This window comes from Mytilus californianus, unplaced genomic scaffold (genome assembly GCF_021869535.1).
Source record: "Mytilus californianus isolate M0D057914Y unplaced genomic scaffold, xbMytCali1.0.p SCAF_6, whole genome shotgun sequence".
Lineage (NCBI taxonomy): Eukaryota > Metazoa > Mollusca > Bivalvia > Mytilida > Mytilidae > Mytilus > Mytilus californianus.
In genome coordinates this window covers 8900414-8925185 of record NW_026262712.1, presented here as the reverse complement: position 1 = coordinate 8925185, position 24772 = coordinate 8900414, and the positions used below count along the sequence as shown (strand labels likewise).

The 24772-nt window shown below is 31.5% G+C and overlaps 1 pseudogene; it reads left to right on the top strand.

Annotated features, from left to right (window-relative positions):
* LOC127705503 (uncharacterized) overlaps window positions 1–24772 on the top strand; it is a 154377-nt pseudogene that overhangs the window by 112827 nt on the left and 16778 nt on the right.

Below are 24772 nucleotides of genomic sequence, written 5' to 3'. Positions count from 1 at the left end.
ATTTGAAAAAAAAAAAAATCAAAAGGAAGGGTAGGCAATACATAGTTCACCACTTTCCAAAGGGTTCCAAGGGGGTATATCCCATTCCTTTCTATTCAACTGAGGTATTGTAATTTCAGATCAAAAACCAGTTTGCTCCAGTGACTTTGATTTGACATTGATGATATTATTGATTAGAAATCTAACACCGATTCAAATATCAGACATACTTCCTGTTCCCAATGATATAAGTTCAGGAGCAGATCTTTCTAGGATAAAATACTATAGAAATGAGTTGGCACATGGTAATGGGATCATATCTGACATTGAATTCGAGCAGCAATGGGTAGAAATTTGTCAGGTATGTTATTGAAAGGACTGCAATGTACTTCAAACAAACAAACTGTCGCAACATGATTATCCAATATACAGTGTATCTCAATTATTTTTGTGCTTCTCTTGATTTAATTAACCTGGTAATATGTTAATATTGAGATACCTGACCAAAGCCTGTTACCACCTCTGTGGTCTTATGGTAGCTTGGTTCCCTTGAGTGCATAAGATTGGGATTCGAATGCCAAATGACTTATGATAATTCATTGCCTACTAATATTGCCCTTAAATGACATATTATTATTTATCAGATTCAGCAGTTATGTCTTTTATATTAAAAACTAGATGGATAGATGAAAAGCAGTTATATTCAAATATATCAGCAATGCTCAATTGGTAAAAAGATCTATGAAAATGTAAATCGAGCGATTTTTTATATCATTGTATTTATTAATAAACGAATGTGACTTTTCGCATATTTTCTTGAATACTGAAGCAATAAGTAATGAATTTTAGTTTCCCCTAACACAAGATACTTTAAATGGCCAACAGACAGGAATAACCTTTTATTTCGTTTCACTTTTTTGGCAAAAATCAAACGAGGGACACACAGTTTTGTTTTTCCGAGATTGTTTTCTTAAACCAATTACAAATACTATTGACGAAAGAATTTTTTGATATATATCATAAATTTTGTGATATAGGCTAATTCAAACTGTTATGATGACAGTTTGGTCCGATTTTGTCAAATAAGATAAAAAAACATCCCTGATGAATTTTCAATTGCAAGTGAATAATTAGACCTCACTGAATTTGTATTTATGTGGCCTTCAATTTAACCCCTTAGCTAGAGATTGGTTGCGCATGAACTATGCGTGTTACGTTATTGAATAGGAAAGAATGTCAACATTGAAAGTGAAAAAAGGATGAACCATTTGATTGACTGATTCGATCCACAAAAACTTATTTTTAAACAGGTAAAATCGATGATTTTATATATTTTTAACTTTAAATATGAAATCAATCAGACCTAGAAAAATCCAATTGCACGAGATCGCCATATCTATTAATATCTATATTTATGTTGACATCGGATAATATGACCGTCGGCAGTCTTCGGAGGTCACGTGGATAGTTAATTAGAAAACGTCTAGACTAGAATACATACGAAATACCGGCGTTAAGCAAACACCAATCAAATCATAAGAAATGCTGATACATACTATCGTGCCCATGCATTGTAAATCGTTTATTTTAGACGTTTTATAATTTGGATATACGGTTCAGTATATTATAAATCAAATATAAGAATTAGAGTCAAATTGGTGAACACAAATTTGACAGCTAATGCCCCTCTATAAAATTAAAGATCATTGAATATTGTCTTAATAGACAGTTTTGCACTTTTATTCATCTGTTAAAAAAAGTGGACCCGGAGGGTAAAAACTGAACTGGCAGTGTAAGGGGAAAATAACATTTATTAAGCATGGCCTCAACCATCAATATACTTTTATTAGAAAAAGCACAAACTTAAAACAGCAAAAAATAATCAATAATACAAGATATACAGAAAATGTAATAGAACTTGGACCATCTGTTGACTACTTATATTTGCCCTTGTGAAAATGTAAGACTTACTTTATAAAAACGTTTGTTCTTGTCTTTATACAACTAAGAATGCATTTTTATGATGATGATAATATTGCACATGAGACAACTACCAATATGAGAGGAAATTATGTTAAAAAAGCAATTATGGTCACTATATAACCTTCAACAATGATCAAATCCATACTGTATAGTACATTCTTAAAAGCTAAAATATAATAAACTATAACCAATTCAAACGCAAAACCAATGACCTTTCATGCTTATTACCGGTATTTTGCAAATGGTTTTAAAGAGACGACAACACTCTGAACATTCAGAGTTGTTACGACAGAAAAATCGACTTTTAATTGTAGCCAACAAAAGACACAAATCAATAATAAAATTTAACAAGATTTATTATACACAAGTTTACAAGAAGTATTACACAAATAGTAATGTCAACTTAACTGTCAAAATACGAGTCCAATCTTTTATCTTTTCTTTATCCGGAAATCTTCTCGGAATCCACAGAGAGTATAACGTCCAATGGGTCACAATGTAGTATGATGTAGTTTGCAAATAAAAAGTGTCAATCCAACTGCTGAGAATGTTGATGTCTATTGATGTCTAAGTCTATATCTATGTCTGTGTCTAAGTTAATGGTCTGCATTTATATATGCTTGCAAAGGAAACTTCTAGACAACTGGAGATGTTTAAATTACGCATCTGTTGTTATGAGCATTCTGGAAACGTTGTGTAAGTAAATAGAAAGTTCTAATCATTCAATGAGTATCTATGATTGTTCCAGTGATTTCTAAACTGCATAGTTGTAACACAATGTGTATTATTTTGTACAAAATGTAAAATTATATAATAGGCGACACAAATCAAATTAGGCCAACTAAATAAATACGATAGTTACAATATCATAACAGAGTATAATTTCTAATGTTTTTTAATCACTTTTAACAGGCTTTAGTAAGACTTGGTGGTGAAAATTACAAAGAAATATGTGCACAACTTAGAGTTACCTCTCTATCAAGTGGGAAAGGATATGGAATGAGAAGTGAGAATTAGTATGATATTTTTATAAAGTGTCTCTCTTAAACAAACTTATTATTATCTTTCTTCAAAGTTATTTTTGTTCATGTTTAATTATTACAAAATTATTTAATTTCATAGTTTTAGTATTTATAATATGTTTATAAAAAACATTTATTTACTTCCAGTGATTTATTTATAAGCTTAAAAACCAACACTAACCCAAATAAAGAAAAAGCAATATTTTTTACATCATGTGCATAGTATTCAGTCAGCTTTATTTGAATTATCTATCTGAATGTCTGTTTGTCCATCTGTCTGTCCTTTTTTACGCTCGTCTGTGTCTCCGTCCATCCGTCCTACTATGTGTCTGGTGATGAAACTTTGAACATAGGTTATTCAAAACTAGTAAGCAGATGGATCATGGGCCTGGGGTGTGTCATATACCAAATCAAGGTCATCCATATTTACTTTGACATGTGACCCTTAATAAAAAAATCCTTGTCCGAATAGTTTTTGATTAATAACTTTAAAACATAAGTTACCAGACTTGTTAAGCAGATGTATCTTGGGCTGGGGTATGTCATTTACGAAAGTCAAGTCACTCTGACCTGGACTTTGACCTTTGATCCTATGACATCAAAACATTTCGGCTTTGTGTCCTGTGTATTGGTACTGCATAACTTAGGTTAATCTAACTTGGTATTCTGATGTATCATGGAATGGTTGGGGGTGTCATGTTTCAAAGTACAGTAACTGTAACCCGTCTTTGATAGTAAATCATTATTTGATTTGCTTTCGGTGCATAACTTTTGTATCGTAGCACTTAAAATGAGACTTAAATTTTAGAAACCTTGTATGCAATAGTAACATGTGATTGGGATGTGTCAAATTCCAAAACCAGTTTACTCTGACGTTGTAGTAACTCCTTTAAGGCTTATTGAAAATAAGAAACTATTATGATCTTTTTATTCTTTTTAAAAAAATCAATATGGACTTGATTCAAATTTATTAAAACAAACATTTTGGACGGTCATCAGAGATTCGCAATATTAAATGAATGCACTAATTTCTGAATTTACAGTATACAAAAATTATACTTGGTTCATGATTCTGTATAAATCTGTCAGATTGACCTTTTAGTAAACATGTGTCAACTGAATGGTTATATAAAATGAATGGCTGAAAGTCAACCTATTTCAGATATAATAACCCCTGAAATATTCACTTTTAGCAAATTTTGCAGTTTTGGGCTATTATCGTCAAGCCTTTACTTGATAAATAGAAAATGTAAATGGCATAATGATCAATAAAATAAGATTGTAAATGTTGGCAAAATATCAGTATGGTAAAATATTTTTTATGATTATTCCCAAAAGAGATATTGTCCTTCAATTTTTTTTGTTCAAAATCATTTTGCATTTTAAGCAAATTACAAAGGAAATAGATTGTAAATGCATCGTCTGTATTAAAACGATGTATTAAAAAGTTTATATGACGAATCTTCTGTTATGTTCTTATTCAAAACTTCAAACGACCATGAAATAATTACAAAATAAATTCAACCCTTGTAAGGGATCAGCAGCTCGTCTGACAGTGTGCACCAAAGGTTAAATTTTATTTAAGACAAATGAAAGAAAGTGCAATCGGTTACTGTCTGCCTAGGTCGCTGCAGGTAACAAGCACAAAAACTAATCTTCAAGAATAAAAATTAAGGATTCAATCTTTACACACAATATTGATCATATAAATAAAAAATAACATAAGAAAAATACAACTTTACTGCACCAAATGCGGACCTCGAATGACAATAACTTAACTTCACACACCGCCAAAAGTATAGCACAAAATATTTGACTTGACCTTATTCATATATCATGGTCAGTTCTAACTCAACCAATGAAAAACATTTATCCTTTTATATACATTCAACACGTGTATTTTTTTTAGCCATTGCGTTGCATGTTAATCTTCGATTTATGAGTCTCTATGACTGTTTCTCTGGTATCTTTCGCCCCTCTTTTAATGAATATATGTGTTGTATAGTTAATAGAATTTCTATGCAATAGTCCACTTAATTAATTTGAAGTAGAAATTGTTGATTGGATTACTTGTTAGAAAGATAACAGTTTTCGATACTTTTTCAAATACATGTTGCGTAGACGTATGCCTTGAGTGTTTTACTCGTTTGTATCACTTCACGGAAAAACATTAATATCCATAGGATGTCGATAATTTTATCATAATAAACATTATATTACAGATATTCATAAAGAAATTATTGAAGATTGGAAAGAAATAGAAATAAAAATGGTTAAGACAAATGCCATAAAAAAGTTGATGAAGGTGACCAAAAAGAGTAATTTCATAGCTGTAATTGGACCATCTGGTTGTGGGAAGTCTTCTGCTGCTCATCATATTGCTCTTTTGCTACATAGAAATGAAGGTTACCAGATCATACCTTCAAACTTTCCCACAGACATCACACATTATTATAATGAAACAGAAAAACAAGTGTTTGTCTTTGATGATGTTTGTGGCAAATATTCGCTTGATTATGATCTTCTTAAACAGTGGAAAAAATTAAGTACAGAGCTAGACAAAATCAAACAGTGTGGAATTGTTATAATACTGGTGTCAGGTAGGTCAGATATATTCTATCAGTTCAAAGATGTGCAATTTCTGTTCACAACACAATTCGATGTGTTGTCAAATGAATATAACTTATGTGACAATGAACGTTTTCTTATTGCAAAAGCTCATATAGGAACTAAAACAGCTGAAATCCTCAGAAAAGCAAAATTTTTTAACAGGTATGATTTCTTTCCCCTTCTGTGTCAAATATTTGCTACTGAAAAAAAAAGAAACATTGAGAAATTTTTCTCACAGCCTGTGAAAGTTATCAAAGAAGAATTGACCTTAATGAAAGAGGAAAAAGATCAAACGTCTTTTGCTGTCTTAGCACTATTTGTAATTTATAACAACCGTATAACCGATGAAAGTTTGTCTCCAACATCTGGTGTTAAAACCATACTAAGTGACATTGCTGAAGAATGTGAAATGTCAGCCCAACTGAATATCAAAGTTGTAAGGGAACACTTAGAAATTTTTCTTCATTCGTATGTGAAGAAAATTGGATCTAGTTATATGATAATGCATGACAAACTATTTGATATTTTTCTGTCCTTTTATGGTGAACATCTTCTAGACATAATTCTTACTCACTGTAATTACCCTGTTATATTTACAAGGTTCCAATTACAATCTGTTAAAAAAACAAATGAATTTGTGATCAAAATCCCAGTGGAAAAAGAAGCAAAGTACTTTTATTTCATGTTTCTGATTCAGGTTATTTTGCCAACATATTTTGGCACAATCAATTGAAATACAAAACATTTCGTCGGCAGTTTCTTAAATATTTAATTGAAGACCTAGTATGCTATGATTTATGTCTATCATTATCTGATACTGAATCTTCACCATTATTTATAACTGCAGCAAGAGGTTATACTGATATCATAAAGGTCTTGTTAGATATGGGGATGAATGTTAATGCATATGATGGTTTTGAATTAACTCCTTTAGCTTATGCAGCCGGTGGAGGTTGTTTTGAAACAGTAAAATTATTGCTAAAAAACAATGCTCTCTTAAATAAACAACACAAACCTGAGCATTCTTTAAATTCGAATTTCGCGTTAGCACAACTTGTTTCTGTTTTTTTAAAACACATTTTCTTTCCGTCGACATTGAAAAAAAAGATATATTGTACTGAAATTGTCAATCATTTACTCAAGACTGATGGAGGTTTAAAAAATGGAACATGTTGGGAGACATCCTTATATTTAGCTACAGCTTTTGGCCATACAGATATTGTTAAATTATTATTAAAACAAAGTTGTAATATTAATCTGCATGACTGGTTCCCTATTACACCCATGTATGTAGCAACACTTTGTAATCATGTAGAAATTGTTGGAATATTGTTAGAGCATGGATGTGATATAAACATGTGTAATGAAGATAATGAATCCCTCTTGTTTGTAGCCTCAAAATGGGGACATGTTGACATTGTAATATTATTATTAGACAACAATTTCAATATAAACATTTGAAATAAACAGAGGGAATCTCCCTTGCATGCTGCCTCAAAATGTATAGGTTGTATTGAATATAAATATGACCCTACTTCTACTGTACGGGAAACTTTTGAAATGACTTTACGTATATTTACTATCATAGTGATGAAAGTGTCAAATGACAATTATGTAGAAATTGTTAAATGCTTATTAATGCGAAATGCTGATGTTAATATTTGTAACAAAGATGGTAGAACTCCAATGGAGGTAGCCTTAGAAAATCGGCATGCAGAAATTGTGAAGTTATTTTCCGAGTACTCAACTGCACAACTGCCATAGAAATGGCATGTGATAAAAGGAGTAGGGGCTTGTAGACATAAATTTTGCACTAAAATCATACTTTGTAGTTCGAAAACCAATATTTAAAATCTTAAAATGTTTGCAAATTAAGGCCAATGTTCAACGACAGCTTCTAAAGTTTGATTTTTTGTATTATTTTACAGTATATTATTGTTTACATGTATAAATCAAATCAAATATATGTTATTGTCAATTAAAGACGCCCATTACAGGCAGAATAATCAAGTTAAATTTGATACAAATGATTAAAATGATTTGAATACAATTTTATCTGAAAACAATGACACGAGAAGGCACACAGTAATGTATATTAATGAATATTATGTTTCACAAATACAGGGATCCTAAAAAAATATATAGAAAACTGAATTTATATTTTCCGGTTTTCCCCCTGGTGCTTTTGTAAATAAAGGCAACAGTAGTATACCGCTGGTTGAAAGTCATAAATCGATTGAGAGAAAAAACAAATCCGGGTTACAAACTAAAGATGATGTAAACATTTCAACTATAAGAGGAAAACAACGAAACAACAGAAACACTGAGTGCAACAAAAAACCAAAACGACAATGCAACACACACAGATTCAAACTATAAGATATCAACGGCCATTTTCCTGACTTGGTACAGGACATTTTAAGAAAAAATGGTGGGTTGAACCTGGTTTTGCGGCTAGCAAAACCTCGCGCTTTTATGGCGATGTTGAAAATAACACTAAAATGACAACATTACATGACAGGATTACAGTACAAATAAATGCAAGAACATCCAGGACAGAGAAATACACAAATAAACATTACAATATCGTCCAGGACAGAGAGGTTACAAACTTTTTGAAAAAAGGACCAAAAATATCGTCCTCCATCTAAAATAGATTGCAAACGGTGTCGTCAGGTCACCAAAGATGCTCTTTCCCCGTTTTGTAAACATTGGTGTAAACGGTAAAATTCTGCTAAAAAATCTCTTGATTCTTATTTGAATAAATGTATGAATGTGGTAGATAATAGAATATCACATTTTGAAAATAATTTAGAAGTAAATAATAGAGTACATAATACGCCTATTTCCAGAATAAGAAATAAACTTCAAGTACTTTCAAAGCTGTTTGTGTTTGTACCGGCCGACAAAGCAGCCAACAATGTGGTGGTGGTTTGCCGTAAATACTACACGGACGTTCTTAAGAATGAAATTTTAAATTCATCTACATTCAAGTCCATGCGCCCCACAGAGAGTCATATATTTAACAAACATATCATAACCACATTACAGCTTAAGGCTTCTTCTGAACATTTGAAGGTCCGTACTATGTATTGGTTACCTAAACTACACAAAAACCCAGTAAAATATCGTTTCCTCTCGTCCTCTAGTAAGAGTTCTACAACTAATCTTTTAGTGCTTTTAACAATTTCCTAAACTACTATCAAAGAGCTTATCATAAACTATTGTAATAAAATATATGAAAATAGAGGAATTAACTATTTTTGGAGTGTAAAAAATTCTTTGGATGTTTTAGATAAATTACGTGCTTTTAATGGTCCTTTTGATTCTGTTGACAGTTTTGACTTTTCTACTCTTTACACTACACTTCCACAAAATCCATTTAATTAAATGGTCGTTTGGTAAATCTGAATGCAAATATATTTGCTACAACTCATTTAGAGCCTTCTTCTCTAATGAGAAAGGTAAATATGCTAGATATACTTACTGGAGGTGTGATGAGATGATTGAAGCTGTAAATTTTCTCCTTGATAATATTAATGTACGTTTCGGCAACAAAGTTTATCTACAGGTTGTATGTATTCCTATGGGCACTAATTGCGTCCCTTTAATAGCAGACTTGTTTTTGTACTGTTATGAATCACAGTTTATGACCAAACTCAGTAAAGACCCGTCTAAATTGCATTTAATTGATAAATTCAACAACAGTTACCGTTATCTTGATGATATTTTTTCGTTAAATAATCAAGAATTTTCTCAATATACTGCCGAAATTTATCCAAAGGAACTTACTTTAAATAAATCAAATTTAAACGGTAACAACTGTCCTTTCCTAGATTTAGATATTTCGGTTTTACACGTTAAACTCCACACTAAAATTTACGAAAAATGGGACGATTTTTCGTTCCCTTTTGTTAATTTTCCCTTTTTGGATGGTGATGTTCCTTTGGCAACATCTTACGGTGTTTATATTTCACAACTCGTTCGCTATGCCCGTATCTGTTGTGACGTTTTTGATTTTAACGAACGTAATCTATGAGTTACTGATAAATTATTGAGCAAGGGATTTCGTTACCACAAATTACTTAAAATCTTTACTAAATTCTTCCACAGATATAAAGATTTGGTTTTGAAGTTTGGTTGTACCTGTAGAAAACTTATTTCAAAAGTAAAATCACAAAAATACTGAACTCCGCGGAAAATTCAAAACGGAAAGTCCCTAATCAAATGGCAAAATCAATTGATAAAACACATCAAACGAATGGACAACAACTGCCATATTCCTGACTTGGTACAGGCATTTTCAAATGTAGAAAAATGGTGGATTGAACCTGGTTTTATAGCGCTAAACCTCTCACTTGTATGACAGTCGCATCAAATTCCATTGTATTTACAACGATGCGTTAACAAAACAGACATAATAGGTAACATTGTCAAAATATGAGTACAGCAGTCATCACTGTGTCACAATCTCAAAACAAACAAACACTTAACAAAGAAGCACAAAAAAGCATCAAATTTAACAATGTTTGACGCCAGAAAATGTAAAAGTAACACAGAAAGAAATATAAAATAATTTAGTCGTTCAAAGTATTTTCAAAATCATAATTTCACATGGGGAATGGTGGTATACAGGGTTGAAAATCAAAAGTTTTGTAAGAACTAATTTCAGAAAAAGACCGAGATTTAAAATTATCAAGAAGTTCTTTGATTTTTAAGAATCCACATATGGTTAATACCACTACGCGAGTAAAATAATTTTGTCGTTCAAAGTATTTTCAAAATTATAATAGAACAATAACATAATGGTATTATAATAGAACAATAATAAAATTGTGGGATCTTTAAAAGTACAGAGCCACGTCATATGTACCAAAGAAACACATAAAGTCACACGTACAAAACACACCAGCAAAAATGAAAGATAATACAAACACATTGACGGGATGTTTAAGTACCTAGCCACGTCAAATGGATATCACAGAAAACAGACCAAACAGTAAAATTGATATTAATAATAGAACAAAGACAAATAAAAGAACAATATAAGACGTTATTAAGATGATAAGCAACGTCAGCACGCAGAATCTATACATCAAGACCATAGTGTATTATTTTTGAAGTTGATACGGAATATCTATCAGCAAGGTCTTGATACCTTCCGATGAACTTCAAATGGGATTGCACATCCCCATTTTTACGGCAATATTGTTTACCGTGCCCGGAAATTTAGAAACGATCCTGGTAAACTTCTCGATCCTTTAAATAAACTTATTCTAAAAGGTTACCAATTCAATACTGTAATTAGATCATTAAATATTGTTTTTATTGGTACTAATATTGAATTTGATATCAGTAAATTAAAAGCAAACTAAATATTATTGTTATATACATATACACATTCATGGATCTACAATCTGTCGATACCTCTATCTTGACATTGCACAAGATCATGTTTTCTCTGACTGTTTATTACGTCTTTACACTAAATCCATTGGATGTTGGATGTGTACGGATTGATAATTTAGTCTTAGATGCATGATTTTTTTTATTACTTGTTAGTGGCTTTGAACTAACTGTCAGTAACTGCGAGTACTCTCAGATCCGTATTTAGTGTTGTTTTGTTGTTTGGATGTACAAGTACATGACCGCGTCCACTTGTATTTGTAGTATTTGTATTTTTATCCATCTGATGAGTTAAGCCTCTTTCAACCGATTTTTATAGTTCGTTCTTATGTTGTACTGTTGCACCATTGTCCCAGGTTAGGATCCCGCTAACATGTTTAACCCCGCCACATTCTGTATGTTTTGCCTGTCCCAAGTCAGGGGCCTGTTATTCAGTGGTTGTCGTTTGTTTATGTGTTACATTTTTGTTTTTCGTTCATTTTTTGTACATAAATTAGGCCGTTAGTTTTCTCGTTTGAATTGTTTTACATTGTCATTTCGAGGCCTTTTATAGCTGACTGTGCGGAATGGGCTTTTCTCATTGTTGAAGGCCGTACGGTGACCTATAGTTGTTAATTTCTGTGTCATTAGGTCTCTTGTGGAGAGTTGTCTCATTGGCAATCATACCACATCTTCTTTTTTATAATTACAATAGAACATTTCGACTTGCTAATAGTTATCAAAGGTACCAGGCTTATAATTTAATACACTATACGTGCGTTTCGTCTACACATGACTCACCAGTGACGCTCAGATCAAAATAGTAAAGAAAGCCAAACAAGTGCAAAGTTGAAGAGCATTGATGACCCCAAATTCTAAAAGGTTCTGCCAAATACGGCTAAGGTAATCCATGCCTGGGATAAGAAAATCCTTAGTATTTAGAATAATTCTAACTTTTGAAAACAGTAAATTAAAAAAAAAATGACCATATAATTGATGTTCATGTCAACACAGAAGTGGTGACTCACCACAGAATAAGAACGAACACGTAAAACAAAATGGAAGAACATTCAGGACAGAGAAATACACAAATAAACATTACAATAGGACATTTCGACATGCTAATAGTTATCAAAGGTACCAGGCTTATAGTTTAATACACCATACGTGCGTTTCGTCTACACATGACTCACCAGTGATGCTCATATCAAAATAGTAAAGAAAGCCAAACAAGTGCAAAGTTAAAGAGCATTGATAACCCAAAATTCTAAAAGGTTCTGCCAAATACGGCAAAGGTTATCTATACCTGGGATAAGAAAATCCTTAATATTTAGAATAATTCTTACTTTTGCAAACAGTAAGTTAAAAAAAATGACCATATAATTGATGTTCATGTCAACACAGAAGTGGTGACTAACCACAGAATAAAAACGAACACGCAAAACAAAATAGGACTGTACATAAAACAGCACAAAAGAACCATGCATTTTCACCGACTGAATACGCTACAAAAGTGACGTCACAGGTAAATTTCTAAAATTTGGATATAGTTCAAAATCAGGTTTGTAATTATGGTATTTAATGTATACTATAACAATTACAATTTAATTAATATAGCATTGTGTCAATAATTAGATAATTAATTGAATTATCTAGCTATGTTGGTATTTCTTCTAAATCAAACTATAAAACAAATAAATCGTGTACGTTAAGTTGCCCCAAACTAAAATCTTATAAATGAACTGGATGATTAATTATCTTTTCTTTTACATACGAATAGAAAACTAAAAGATTAGAATTACAACTACAAACGATAACAAATTTATCAATGTCCGATGTGTGTAAGCACACAATAATAAGCACAAGTATAAATATCTAAATTATGCATCTGTCTTTTTAACGGTAAAATCTTTAAATTTACTAAGTTTCTAATAGTTGTTTTCGAACAATATTTAAATTATTAATTCAATTGCTCACTTGATTAAAAATGTGACTATCTTCTTTGGACATTATGCAAATAAATTGTGATTGATAATCTAAATTGTGAAAATTTTTATAACTTTTAACTACGTTTGAAATGATGGAAACTCTCTCACTTTCTAAAGATGAACATTGTAGTAGAAAATGGAGTTCATCTTCCACTCCTTTTTTACAAAGATTTCAAATTCTATCCATTGCCTTAAATCCCCTGTATCTTCCTCTCTCTATTTCTTGATTATGGTTACTTATTCTGAATTTTGTTATCGGAATTCTCAGATTCCTATTACCTATAGACAGATAAGGTTCAAAACTCATTTCTCTCAAAAAGTCTGTATGTTCTTACTGTCTAGCTTTATTTTTAGGACAATTATTCAATTTCAAAGTTGAGTAATGCATTTTTCCTGTACAATTGAAAACCAAACTATTTGTTTTCTTAAGGTTAATTTCTAATCCCCATTTATTACAGTACAGACATAACTTATCTAAACAATTGTGTAAGCCTTCTGCTGTTTTAAATAGCAAAACTACATCATCAGCATATAATAAGCAGTTCAATTGAATTGAGTCAAGTTGAATTGGGTCACAAGTTTTATCAAATATTTTAGGGAGGTCATTAATGAATACTTTAAAAAGGTTAGGGCTAATATTATCCCCTTGGTGAACACCTATATTAGATGAGAAGGAGTCTGTCATGCGCGATTTGCCAATTCTCACATTCAACTCAGTCTTTTTATACATGCTTTTAATAACATTATAATATAAATCACTTATGCAATATTGTCTTAATTTATAGAAGAGTCCCATATGCCACACTGCATCAAATGCCTTTTTGAAATCGACGAAACAAGAAAAGAGAAGCTTAGGACCCATTTGAGTATATTTTCTATTAATGTTTTGAGAACAAACCATATGATCACGTGTTCTCTTTTTCTTTCAAAAACCAATCTGTTCTTTACATATTATATTTCCCTTGGATAAACAATTATCTAACCTTGTGTTTAATAATTTTGCAAATAGTTTTCCTAGTGCACTTCTAATGGTTAAACCCCCTATAATTTGAGGGGTCATCAGTAGAACCACTTTTGAATATTGGCACTATAAATCCTTTTGCCCACGTAGTAGGGAAGGAACCAGATAAAAGAATATGATTAAATATTTTTTTTAAACTTGTTAATAGAAATGACTGCCTACATTTTAGCATTTCATTTAAGATCATGTCAAAGCCACTTGATTTCTTATTTTTTAAAGTATATATAGTTGCAATTACTTCTTTATCATTAATTTGAAAGTTAAGTTCCGAAAATGTTTTTTTCCTTTTCCAATTGCTTAAATCGCATAAAATTGTTATCGCTTGTATTAATTTTACTGTTATTTAGCTCTTTAAAATAATCAAACCATGTACTACTTGGAATGTCTGGAGATTTATTTGAGTATATGATAAACAATTATAGTTGTTTTCTAATAGAGAAAGCTGTGATATTTTAATGTTATAGTCTCTTATAAATCTGTACAGAGTGGCTCTCTATTTTATACACTGACAGATGAGTCTTAGATAACAACAAAAAATATTGAACTACTGTATCACTAACCAGTCAACTCCGGCTTCCTCCACCAATAAAAACTTACCGTCAAGAAATAACATAACAGTGTTGAAGGTGGCGTTAAACACCAAATAATCAATCAATCAATGAATTCTTCATTGTTTTAGTCCTTTATTTCTATTCTGTAAACCCCTTCTTGAGGAGCTATGTGACCAAACGGTACCTAAAAAAAGGCAAGGATCACCCAAGTTCGCAATGTATCCAAAGGGTAAAGGGCATATATACATATAAGAATTATATAAATAGTAAAATAACCAAAATACCGAACTCCAAGGCAAATTCAAATCGGAAAGTTCTTTATCAAATCGGAAAGTTCTTTATCAAATGACAATATAAGAAGCTCAAACGCATCAAACGAATAGAAAACAACTGTCATATTCCTGACTTGGTAAAGGCATTTTCTTATGTCTAAAATGGGGGATTAAACCTGGTTTTATAGGTAACTAAACTTCTCACTTGTATGACAGTTGTAAAAATTGCATTACATTGACAACAATGTGTGAACAAAACAAACAGACCAAAAGGTAAAAATCTCAAAAATATGGGGACAGCAGTCACCATTGTATTATAATCTTAATCCCAATAAAAACAAACAAGTATGTCAATAAAGAAAAACAAAAAGGTATATAGACAAAGCACATAAGCAAAAATGAAAGACACAAATACACAAAATGACTTCAGCACAACACATTGACAAGATGAATAAGTAACGAGCCACGCATAAAGGGTTTTATCAAAAATGGACTAAACAGTAAAGGTTGATAATTTACTAAGACAAATAAAAGAGCACTATAACACGAAATTAAGATGATAAGCAGAATCTACTTTAAGACCATCATGCATTATTTGTGAAATTGTAGTTATTCCGTTTGGCAATATGAAACATGAACTGTCTCGTCATGTGAATAGGTGTATGTTTAAGGGTTTATATATTTGTGCATGATTAAACGAACCCTTATAACCTCGTTTGTTGTGTTACACAACTTTGCCTCAGTGAGTTGGAACCTTATAAACATTGATGGGGCATTAGCTACGTAATATAGAAAAAAATAAAATATGTTTTTTTTTGTTTAAACATAAATGAAATGGAAATAGTGAAACAATAATTCGCGTTGAGCTGCTAGTTTGGTTCATTTTTGTCTAATCAAGCAAAGAAACATCTCTAATGAATTATTCACTTGCAAGTGAATAATTCGACCTCATAAATTCCGTATTCATGTAAACTTCAAATGAACCACTAAGTTAAAGTAGGGTTACGCATGAAAAAGGTGTTCAGCTATTAAAAGGAAAAGAAGTCAACATTGTAAGTGAAACAAGGATAAACCATTTAGTTGAATGATTCAGTCTACAAAAACTCATTCACATACAGGTAAAAACAATTATTAACATATTGTTTCAAACTGTAATATGAAATCAAACAGACCTAGAAAATTCAATTGCCTGAATTCTTTATCTGTCGGCAGTCTTCGGAGGTCACCTCGATGGGTAAATAGATGGCGTCTAGACTAAAATACACACAAAAACCTGATACATAGTATCAACTTTATACACCAAGTTAGAAATCTGCACAGCACTAAGTCTAAATAATAATTCATTTAACATTCACGTAACGGCCATTATCGGAGACAATAAACAAATAAACAAAATTGACAATGTATTTGATACAATTATGAAACAGGACTTAAATAAACAGTAACACTGACATATACTAAACGAACAATGCCAAGCCTACAAATGGTGCAAAGTTTATGACTTCTAAATTTGTTTTACATCATCATTTGTATTACCTAGTGTTCCTGTCCTATACAAAGTAGAACATAACACTTAAAAGGAGTATAACATACAATCACCTTTACATTGATATATATCAGCATTAGCTTATCAATATTCGGACAACTCGATATGGTTCAAATACATAGATATAAATATAAATATTCATATTACAAGCTTTGTGTTTATTCAACCTCTTTTTGTTTAATATAATCTATTACTAGTATGTACTATTATTAATAAAATCAGGCTGGCATCCATTTATTCACAAATAGTTTTCTAACAATAAAATAAACGGTCCCAATTTTGCTGCACCAGATGCGCAATGAGACAATCAATGTCTCTTCAGTGATGCTAGAGACCAAAAAATTTGAAAATCCAAAGTGTATTATAAAAGGATGAAGAGCTATAAACCAAAAAAAAAAAAAGACCAAAAAAGTGTAGCCAAAGTCGGACAAGGAATCAGAGCTTTGCATGAGGATGATATATTCCTTGATTTAAAATATATTTTCCACAATATTGTAACATTAATTTGAATAATACAAAATCCGTATTTTCATGCCTAACAGTCCACCAGCAGATGCATCAAAATCTTGAACCATGACAGATTAGAAATGTAAGAACTGACTTTTTGATTAGGAATAAGGATTCCAAATCAACAAACTGTGTCAATTTCAATGAAAGCAATATATATGGTATGTATTTGTAATTTTTCCATCTATTTTTCATAACAAAGAGTTCTCAAAAGTTCGGTAAAATACTTGAGACCCAAAACTAACTAACCAATCAGAAACCAGAAATAGTTGAATAAAACATGACTAACTAATAGATTGAAATTATACAGTAAGAATACAATACAGTCCAGTCTTGGGTTAAAGTTTTCAAACATTCACTAGAAAAGACTAATCTAAACTAGTAAATTCTTGCTTTAAATTAATCTATACGATCAAGATATGAAATATACATGAAATATCTGTCTGCCACACATGGGATGTTAAGGGTTTCTGGAAAGGAAGTTCTTTTATGAAAAAAAAACCATTTAAATTATTTATATTGAATGTTATATTGAGAAGATGTCCAGTTCGATTGCAGTACAGTTCTCTTTACCACGTTTCGCTGAAAACGATCTGACATCGATCCATATTAATGCCCTGTCTACGACAGTACAGTAGCATTTTTATTTTCTAGTTCGTCCTTTAGGTTAAAATTTTGGGTTAAGGTAAAATTGAGAATGGAAATAGGGAATGTGTCAAAGAGACAACAACCCGACCATAGAGCAGACAACAGCCGAAGGCCACAAATGGCTCTTCAATGCAGCGAGAATCTCCCGCACCCGGAGGCGTCCTTCAGCTGGCCCCTACCTAAACAAATATGTATACTAGTTCAGTGATAATGGACGTCATACTAAACTCCAAATTATACACAAGAAACTAGAATTAAAAATGATACAAGACTAACAAAGGCCAGAGGCTCCTGACTTGGGAAAGGCGCAAAAATGCGTCGGGGTTAAACATGTTTTTTGAGATCTCAACCCTAACCCTATACCTCTAGCCAATGTAGAAAAAACAAACGTACAACAGTACGCACAGTAAAACTCAGTTTAAGAGAAGTCCGAGTCCGATGTCAGAATAGGAAACAAAAGAAAATAAACAAAATGACAATACTACTAGCAGTTACTGACATGCCAGCTCCAGACCTAAATTAAACTGATTGAAAGATTATGTCATCATCATATGAATATCAGGCACAATCCCTCCTGTAAGGGGTTTAGTATTATACCATCATAAAATATATGAGAAGAACATAACCCGTGTCATGCCAACAACTGGTTTTATAATAAATATGTTTAATTCCGATGCAAAGACCCTATAAGTGAATCAATATTAAAGCCAAAATATGCAATCTTTAATGACCTGACAACAGTATCGTAACTAAATCCCTTCTTAATAAGTCTGTTTAAAGGTTTTTTTCAGCTTTTGAGGTGAATACTGACATTTTTGTGCTTTGTAAAGAATATTATTATAAAAGATTGGATGTGAAATATCCGAACGTATAAGATGTCTGCATGTTGAGTTATATTTACGAATGATGTCCTTATACCGATGATAAAATTTAGTAAATGTTTTGACTCGTTTATGATATCGAAAACCCTGGTGTAATAATTTTTCAGTAATACATAAATTTCTCTCGCTAAAATCTAATACGTTGTTACATACACGAGCGAATCGTACAAGTTGAGATATATAAACACCATTAGATGGTGACAAGGGAACGTCACCATCTAAAAATGGATAATTAACGATAGGAAATGAAAAATCATCTCTTTTATCATAAATTTTTGTATTAATCTTCCCGTTAATGATATAGATATCAGGATCGAGGAAAGGACAGTGGTCATTGTTAGTATTAGCTTTATTTAAAGTAAGTTCAACAGGATAAATTTCTTTAGTATACATACTGAAGTCGTCATTATTGAGAGCCAATATATCATCCAAACATCTAAAAGTATTGTTAAATGTTTGTATCAGATGTTGTTTCGATGGGTCTTTGCTGATTTTAGTCATAAATTGTAACTCATAACAATACAAAAACAGGTCCGCACAGTTAGTCCCCATTGAAATTCCGATAACTTGACGATATACGGAATCTCCAAAGCGAACAAAAATGTTATCAAGTAAAAATTCAAGGGCAGATATAGTATCAAAGCATGTTCAATTGACATAGCTCTTTTGTTTGTTGCTACTAAAAAATGACCTAAAAGAGTTTGAACATATGTATTCGCATTCCGACTTTTTAAATGCCCATTTAATTAGGTGTGTGAATTTTTTCTTAAAAAGAATATGAGGCAAAGTGGTATATAGGGTAGAAAAATCAAAATTTTGAACAGATTCAAAATCACCAATATATGCATGCAATTTATCAAGTACTTCCAACGAGTTTTTGACATTCCACAAAAGTAGTTAATTCCACTATTTTCAAAGGCCTTATTTGAACAATTTATTATCAGGTTTTTGATTGTACCAAGTGTACTAGTAAGTAGAATAGACAATTTAGTAGTGGAAAAATTACTTGAAGACGAAATAAATCTATATTTGTAAGGTGATTTGTGTAGCTTCGGAAGCCTGTACATAGTTGGGACTTTCATTGTATTTGGTTCTGCTTGTAAAGAAGTAGCTAATAGTTTATGTTTGTTACAGATATCATTTTCTGAAAATGAAGTCAGTTGGAATGTTGGTGAATTCGTGATTTCCTTTTGCAGAACCTCCATGTAAAATTTACGTCGAACTATAATGATATTATTAGCAGCTTCATCAGCCGGGACAAAAACAAATTCCTTGGCTAGTACTTTTAGTTTATGTTTGATACGAGAAATAGGATTTTTATGGTTGTTGTTAAGAGTAAAATGTTCTTTAAAATGTTGTATACGTATATCAACTATCTTCATTACTGAATTAAAAAAAGAGTCCAAAGATTTTTTGTCAGCTTTTTCCCGTTTTATCCATTTCAAACAGTAAGCACGAAGTGAGTCGTGGATGATATTACGACACTCATTCCAATTAATAATTGACGGGGGACGATATTTAGGTCCTTTACTGAGGAATGATTTTAACTCTCGGTCGCGAACGATGTTAAGATCTCCTGTTATAACATGGGAAATGGGGCCATAAGTGTATTCGGAATTACTACAATTACATGACGGAGGTGTATTTTCACTGATATTTACATCTTTACAAACTTGGCTATAATTAAACACAAATTTTCGGGTAGATTTCTTGTAAATGTAACAAATAAGAGGGAGTTCAGTATTATCAAAATATCCAGGAATTTGTTTTTTAACAGAATGGTCGTTAAAAATACCGGCAATATTTACAAAATCAAAACCTTTATTGACATACTTTATTTTAATAAAATGTTTTTTATGATCTTCAGGGCGATCAATTTTGGGAAACAGTTTAGAATAACAATATGCCATTATAATTTGAACAATTTCATACTTAGGACTGCAATATGAAATTGTGTTGCAATCCTCTAAAATTTTATTTAATTTATTTATAGGTAAAGAACAGAGCTTGGCTAATAGAAGTTTATCATGAGGTTGAGGTCACATAAACTTTAAACTTAGTACACATGATCATTATGGTTAGCACTATTTAATATATATATCAAACTACGCCTATTTCACTGTTCAAGAATATAGTCATGTGATGGTGCAAAATAAATACATTCTCTGGTTACATGTTTTTGGTTAAGATAGTTCACCATGAAGTTCGAGTTGTCTTATCAATAGAATCTTACTTCACATGTTCATTTTGAAGTCAACTTATTCATTTATGCCAAAATCACGAGTTAAAGTTTATTGTAAAGGTAGTTTCCCACGAAGTTGCGGTCACATGATCTTGAATTTTGATAGTGTGAATTGTAGTTTTACCTAAGAAACGGAACTTATTATTGTCTGCCAGGAATAACAATTACATTCACATATTTTAAAAAAAAACGTGACTTTAAGCAAGAATTACATTTCACAGATGCGGGATAGTTTAAATATCTCGTTTGAAAAACAAATATACTTCCTATACAAACATAGAAATTCAATTTTACAAATTAAGAAATTTATAATTTTAAAGTTACGATTTATAATTTAGAAATTTAATTGATTAATAAAGTATTTTCATTTCAAAAATTAAGATTTGTAGAAAATCCTGTAACGGAGGGAAAAACATACATGTGATAAATTAAGAAATTACATTTTTCAAATCAAGAAATGTAGAAAGTCATGTAACGGATGGAAAAAATACATGTTATAAATTAAGAAATTGCATTTTACAAATTAAAAAATTATTTTCTCTAATTTCTTTGCTATTATCACATTTCTTGATCGATGTGGGAACAAATATTTCTTCCCACTAGTGAAATATCTGTTCCCTGCAAATGAATGTCTATGCCTAATGACCTCACATATTAAACAGAACACAACTTTCTGCAATTCTTCGAAAAGGAAGGAAAAAAATCATTAGAGATTCCTCCACTATGACTTGTGTATTATGATATTTCTCCGCTCCCAACATTAAAATTTAATTATTCAAAAAACTCGACAAGCCTCGCTTTAAGTAACAGAATTGAACTGTCTCGAGTGGAGAAATATCGTAACACATTTGTTGCAGTGGTGGAATATTCCCTTTCATAACCTTTGGTTACGCTTCGATGACAAGAAATTAACAGCGTTCTGTTTTCTTTTCTTTCTGTTCTTTACGATATCATAGAGGATTTGCCAAAATTTGACATTACCTCCACATTGTTGACGCAATTATAATTAAAACATAGGCGCATTGTCTCTCAGTGGAGATTGTTTTACCTGCCAGTATAACCTTGGAGGAATCGATATTTTGATTATATGTAATTTTTATAAATTCACCGGAAAAGAAAGACGTCCTAAAAGGATTAGCAATTCATTTGATGCGTTAAATAGATTTCTTACTAATCACTATGCCGCTTGAAATTACTTTTATTATCTAAAGGAATGATGTCACAAACATGATACAAGCAAAGTTATAAATTAATTTCAACCTCAGTTAGTCATGAAGAGTATATAAATGTACAATATATGTCGGAAACTATAAAATGTATTTGTATGAGCTTTAAAAAAAAAGCACGAAAAGCGAGTCTCGCCAAGCTTTTCTCCTGTTTCGCAGCGAGTACTAATATATTTAATAGTTTCCGACAATGTACATATATTGTTTTTATTCTGCAATCTACACCCGACACTTGAAACTTTGGTTGTTAAAATCCAAATCATTGACTGTAATTTTTTTAAAATAAATCGACATATTTTAAACGGAGGCCGACAAGAGGACCTCAAAATAAACTGTAACGCAAAAAGAATTATCCACATAACCGCTTTCTCAACATGGATCGGGGTAACAGGAGACTTTATTTGTACAAGTTCACACAGAGCAAAAATTTATTTGTGTATCTGTTATTTGAACAATAGTTGGCTGATTGCAAGATAAAGAGCTTTATTCGTGCAAATATCAGTGACATGTTGGGGCTTGAAAGCACGACTTGATTTAAAATTCTAGCCACAAAATACTTCCTCTTTGAATAAAACTCCTTAATGGTCAAGCGCAGATCAGGGAAGTTTCATAGGGATAGTAAGTTGAAGTTTAACTATGGATCTATGTAAAACAATCTGAAGAAAAGAGTGTGTTCCGACCCTTCTAGATTTGCCAATTAGATAATGAACTCTCAATAGGAATGGAATACGGATGCTTACCTTCTTATAACATAACAACAAAATAATCGTACTTGTCACATGGTTCACACTTCATGCTGCGTAATTTACTGAAGGAAACAAAAATGATTTATATATAATGTAATATTTTCGTTGTTACATCTTCTATATATTTTTTTTAAAGGTTTACTATGTATTGTGGTACGAATATTATGATAAGTGTTTTGTGTCACTGGGTTGCTGTCTCATACACATATACTCCATATCTCCTTTTATTCAAAATGAAATATCAGCAGAATACTTAAATCGTGGTTTTTCATATCTATACGCACTCATTAGGACATTTTATAGTAGTTATTGTATTGGAGCCGACCGTGCTGGCAAAATTGTGTTAAAAATTACACATCATCAGCATCATCCTGCTGCTCCTTTCTTATCCTCATCATCATCACCAGAGACAAATCCAGAAAATTTTGAAAAAGGGAGACTGCCATAGGCTTCAAGTGATATTTTGATAAATTTTTTCGTGATTTACACAAACAAGATCTGGTACAACCATAATTTGTCAGTTCATGTACACACACAAAAAAAAAAATTAGTACTTTTATTAATATCTTTTATTTACGCAAATACAGATTACGCAATGTCCTTTATATATTTATGAACATGAATGAGAGGAGATATCATGTATACACGTTGATATGGACAGACCTACGACAAAGTTGCATTACAGTTCATCCAACAAAATGCATAATTATTTACAGGGAGAACACTTTGCAAAAATAAATCATTTGTTTAAAATGTCAACATGCTTAACAGGTAAATAACTATTGTATAGAATGGCTTGAAAACGAATTCAGAAGAGCAAACCACTTTACTAACATTGTACAAACCATGTTAACATTTCTCTTCACATGTATACTCATTTCAGTTTTAAAGTGTAAAATAAGCAAAGTATATATTTTTCCATATGCGAACTCACACCTTGTTTGAACCAGACGAGCGTTCCTGGTTTTTCAAAACCAGTAATACACGTTAACACATAATGTTCAAAACTGAATAACCCCCCTTTCCTAAAAAGCCATTAGATATGTACGTGAATTTTAAGACTTTTACAAAACAATCAAAATTATTTAACACACATTTAATAATATGTCAGGAATATGACAGTTGTTATCCATTCGTTTGATGTGTTTGAGCTTTTTGAATTTGCCATTGATTAGGGACTTTCCGTTTGACTTTTGCTCTGAGTTCAGTATTTATGTGATTTTACTTTTTAATACACGTATACACAGATTGTTCAAAACTAAATGTTGTTCGTTACCTAAAGAAAACCCAATTGCTAAACAAATACATTTTAGACTTTAAAGCCCGGAGGCTAACGTTTGTCAAAAATTTCATAGCCAATACACTTATACACAGATTGTACAAAACTAAATATTCCCTGACATTCCCTTTAAAAGCAATTGGCTATGTACGTTAACATTTTCATAGCAAATACACTGCAACCAGATATAATGATAAGACACAAGACCTTTAGTATCAAATATATACTAGTAGTAGTAGTGATATGGCACATGATACGTTTACATAGTTCACACTAGTGTTGACATGAATTATCATGGATATGGTCATCATTATAAATTTACTGTTTACAAAACTCTATTTTTTTGAAATACTAAGGTTTTTTCTAACTCAGGAATATATTACCGTAGCTGTATGTAGCATAACTGTAAGGAACTGCTGGATCCTCAATGCTCTTCAACTTCGTACTTTATTTAGCTTTTTTATAATTTTTTGACTCGAGCTTCACTGATGAGTTTTTTATAGACGAAACGCGCGTCTGGCTCAAATACAAAATTTCATGGTATCTATGATGAGTTTATCTACACATCAACTTAAGCCTTCACATTTTGTCAAAATCGTGAATATCATAGTTTCTACTGACATTTAACGCCCAAATAGTGTACATTAAGGTTGAACTCCACATATTATTTTTATATAAAGTTGAATCCACTGTGTTCTCAATGGCGTTCTTGTTTCTGTGTTCTTTTATATGCAACTGAACGATGATGTGGTATTAAAAAAAGGTATGATTTTTGTTTTCTCTGTAATCAAACTGTCTTCAATTATATCAACTAGGAATTTTATGGTTAAATGGGACGTTCTTCATAACGAAGTAAATTGGGGTTCCGCCATCTGTGGTCTTTTTG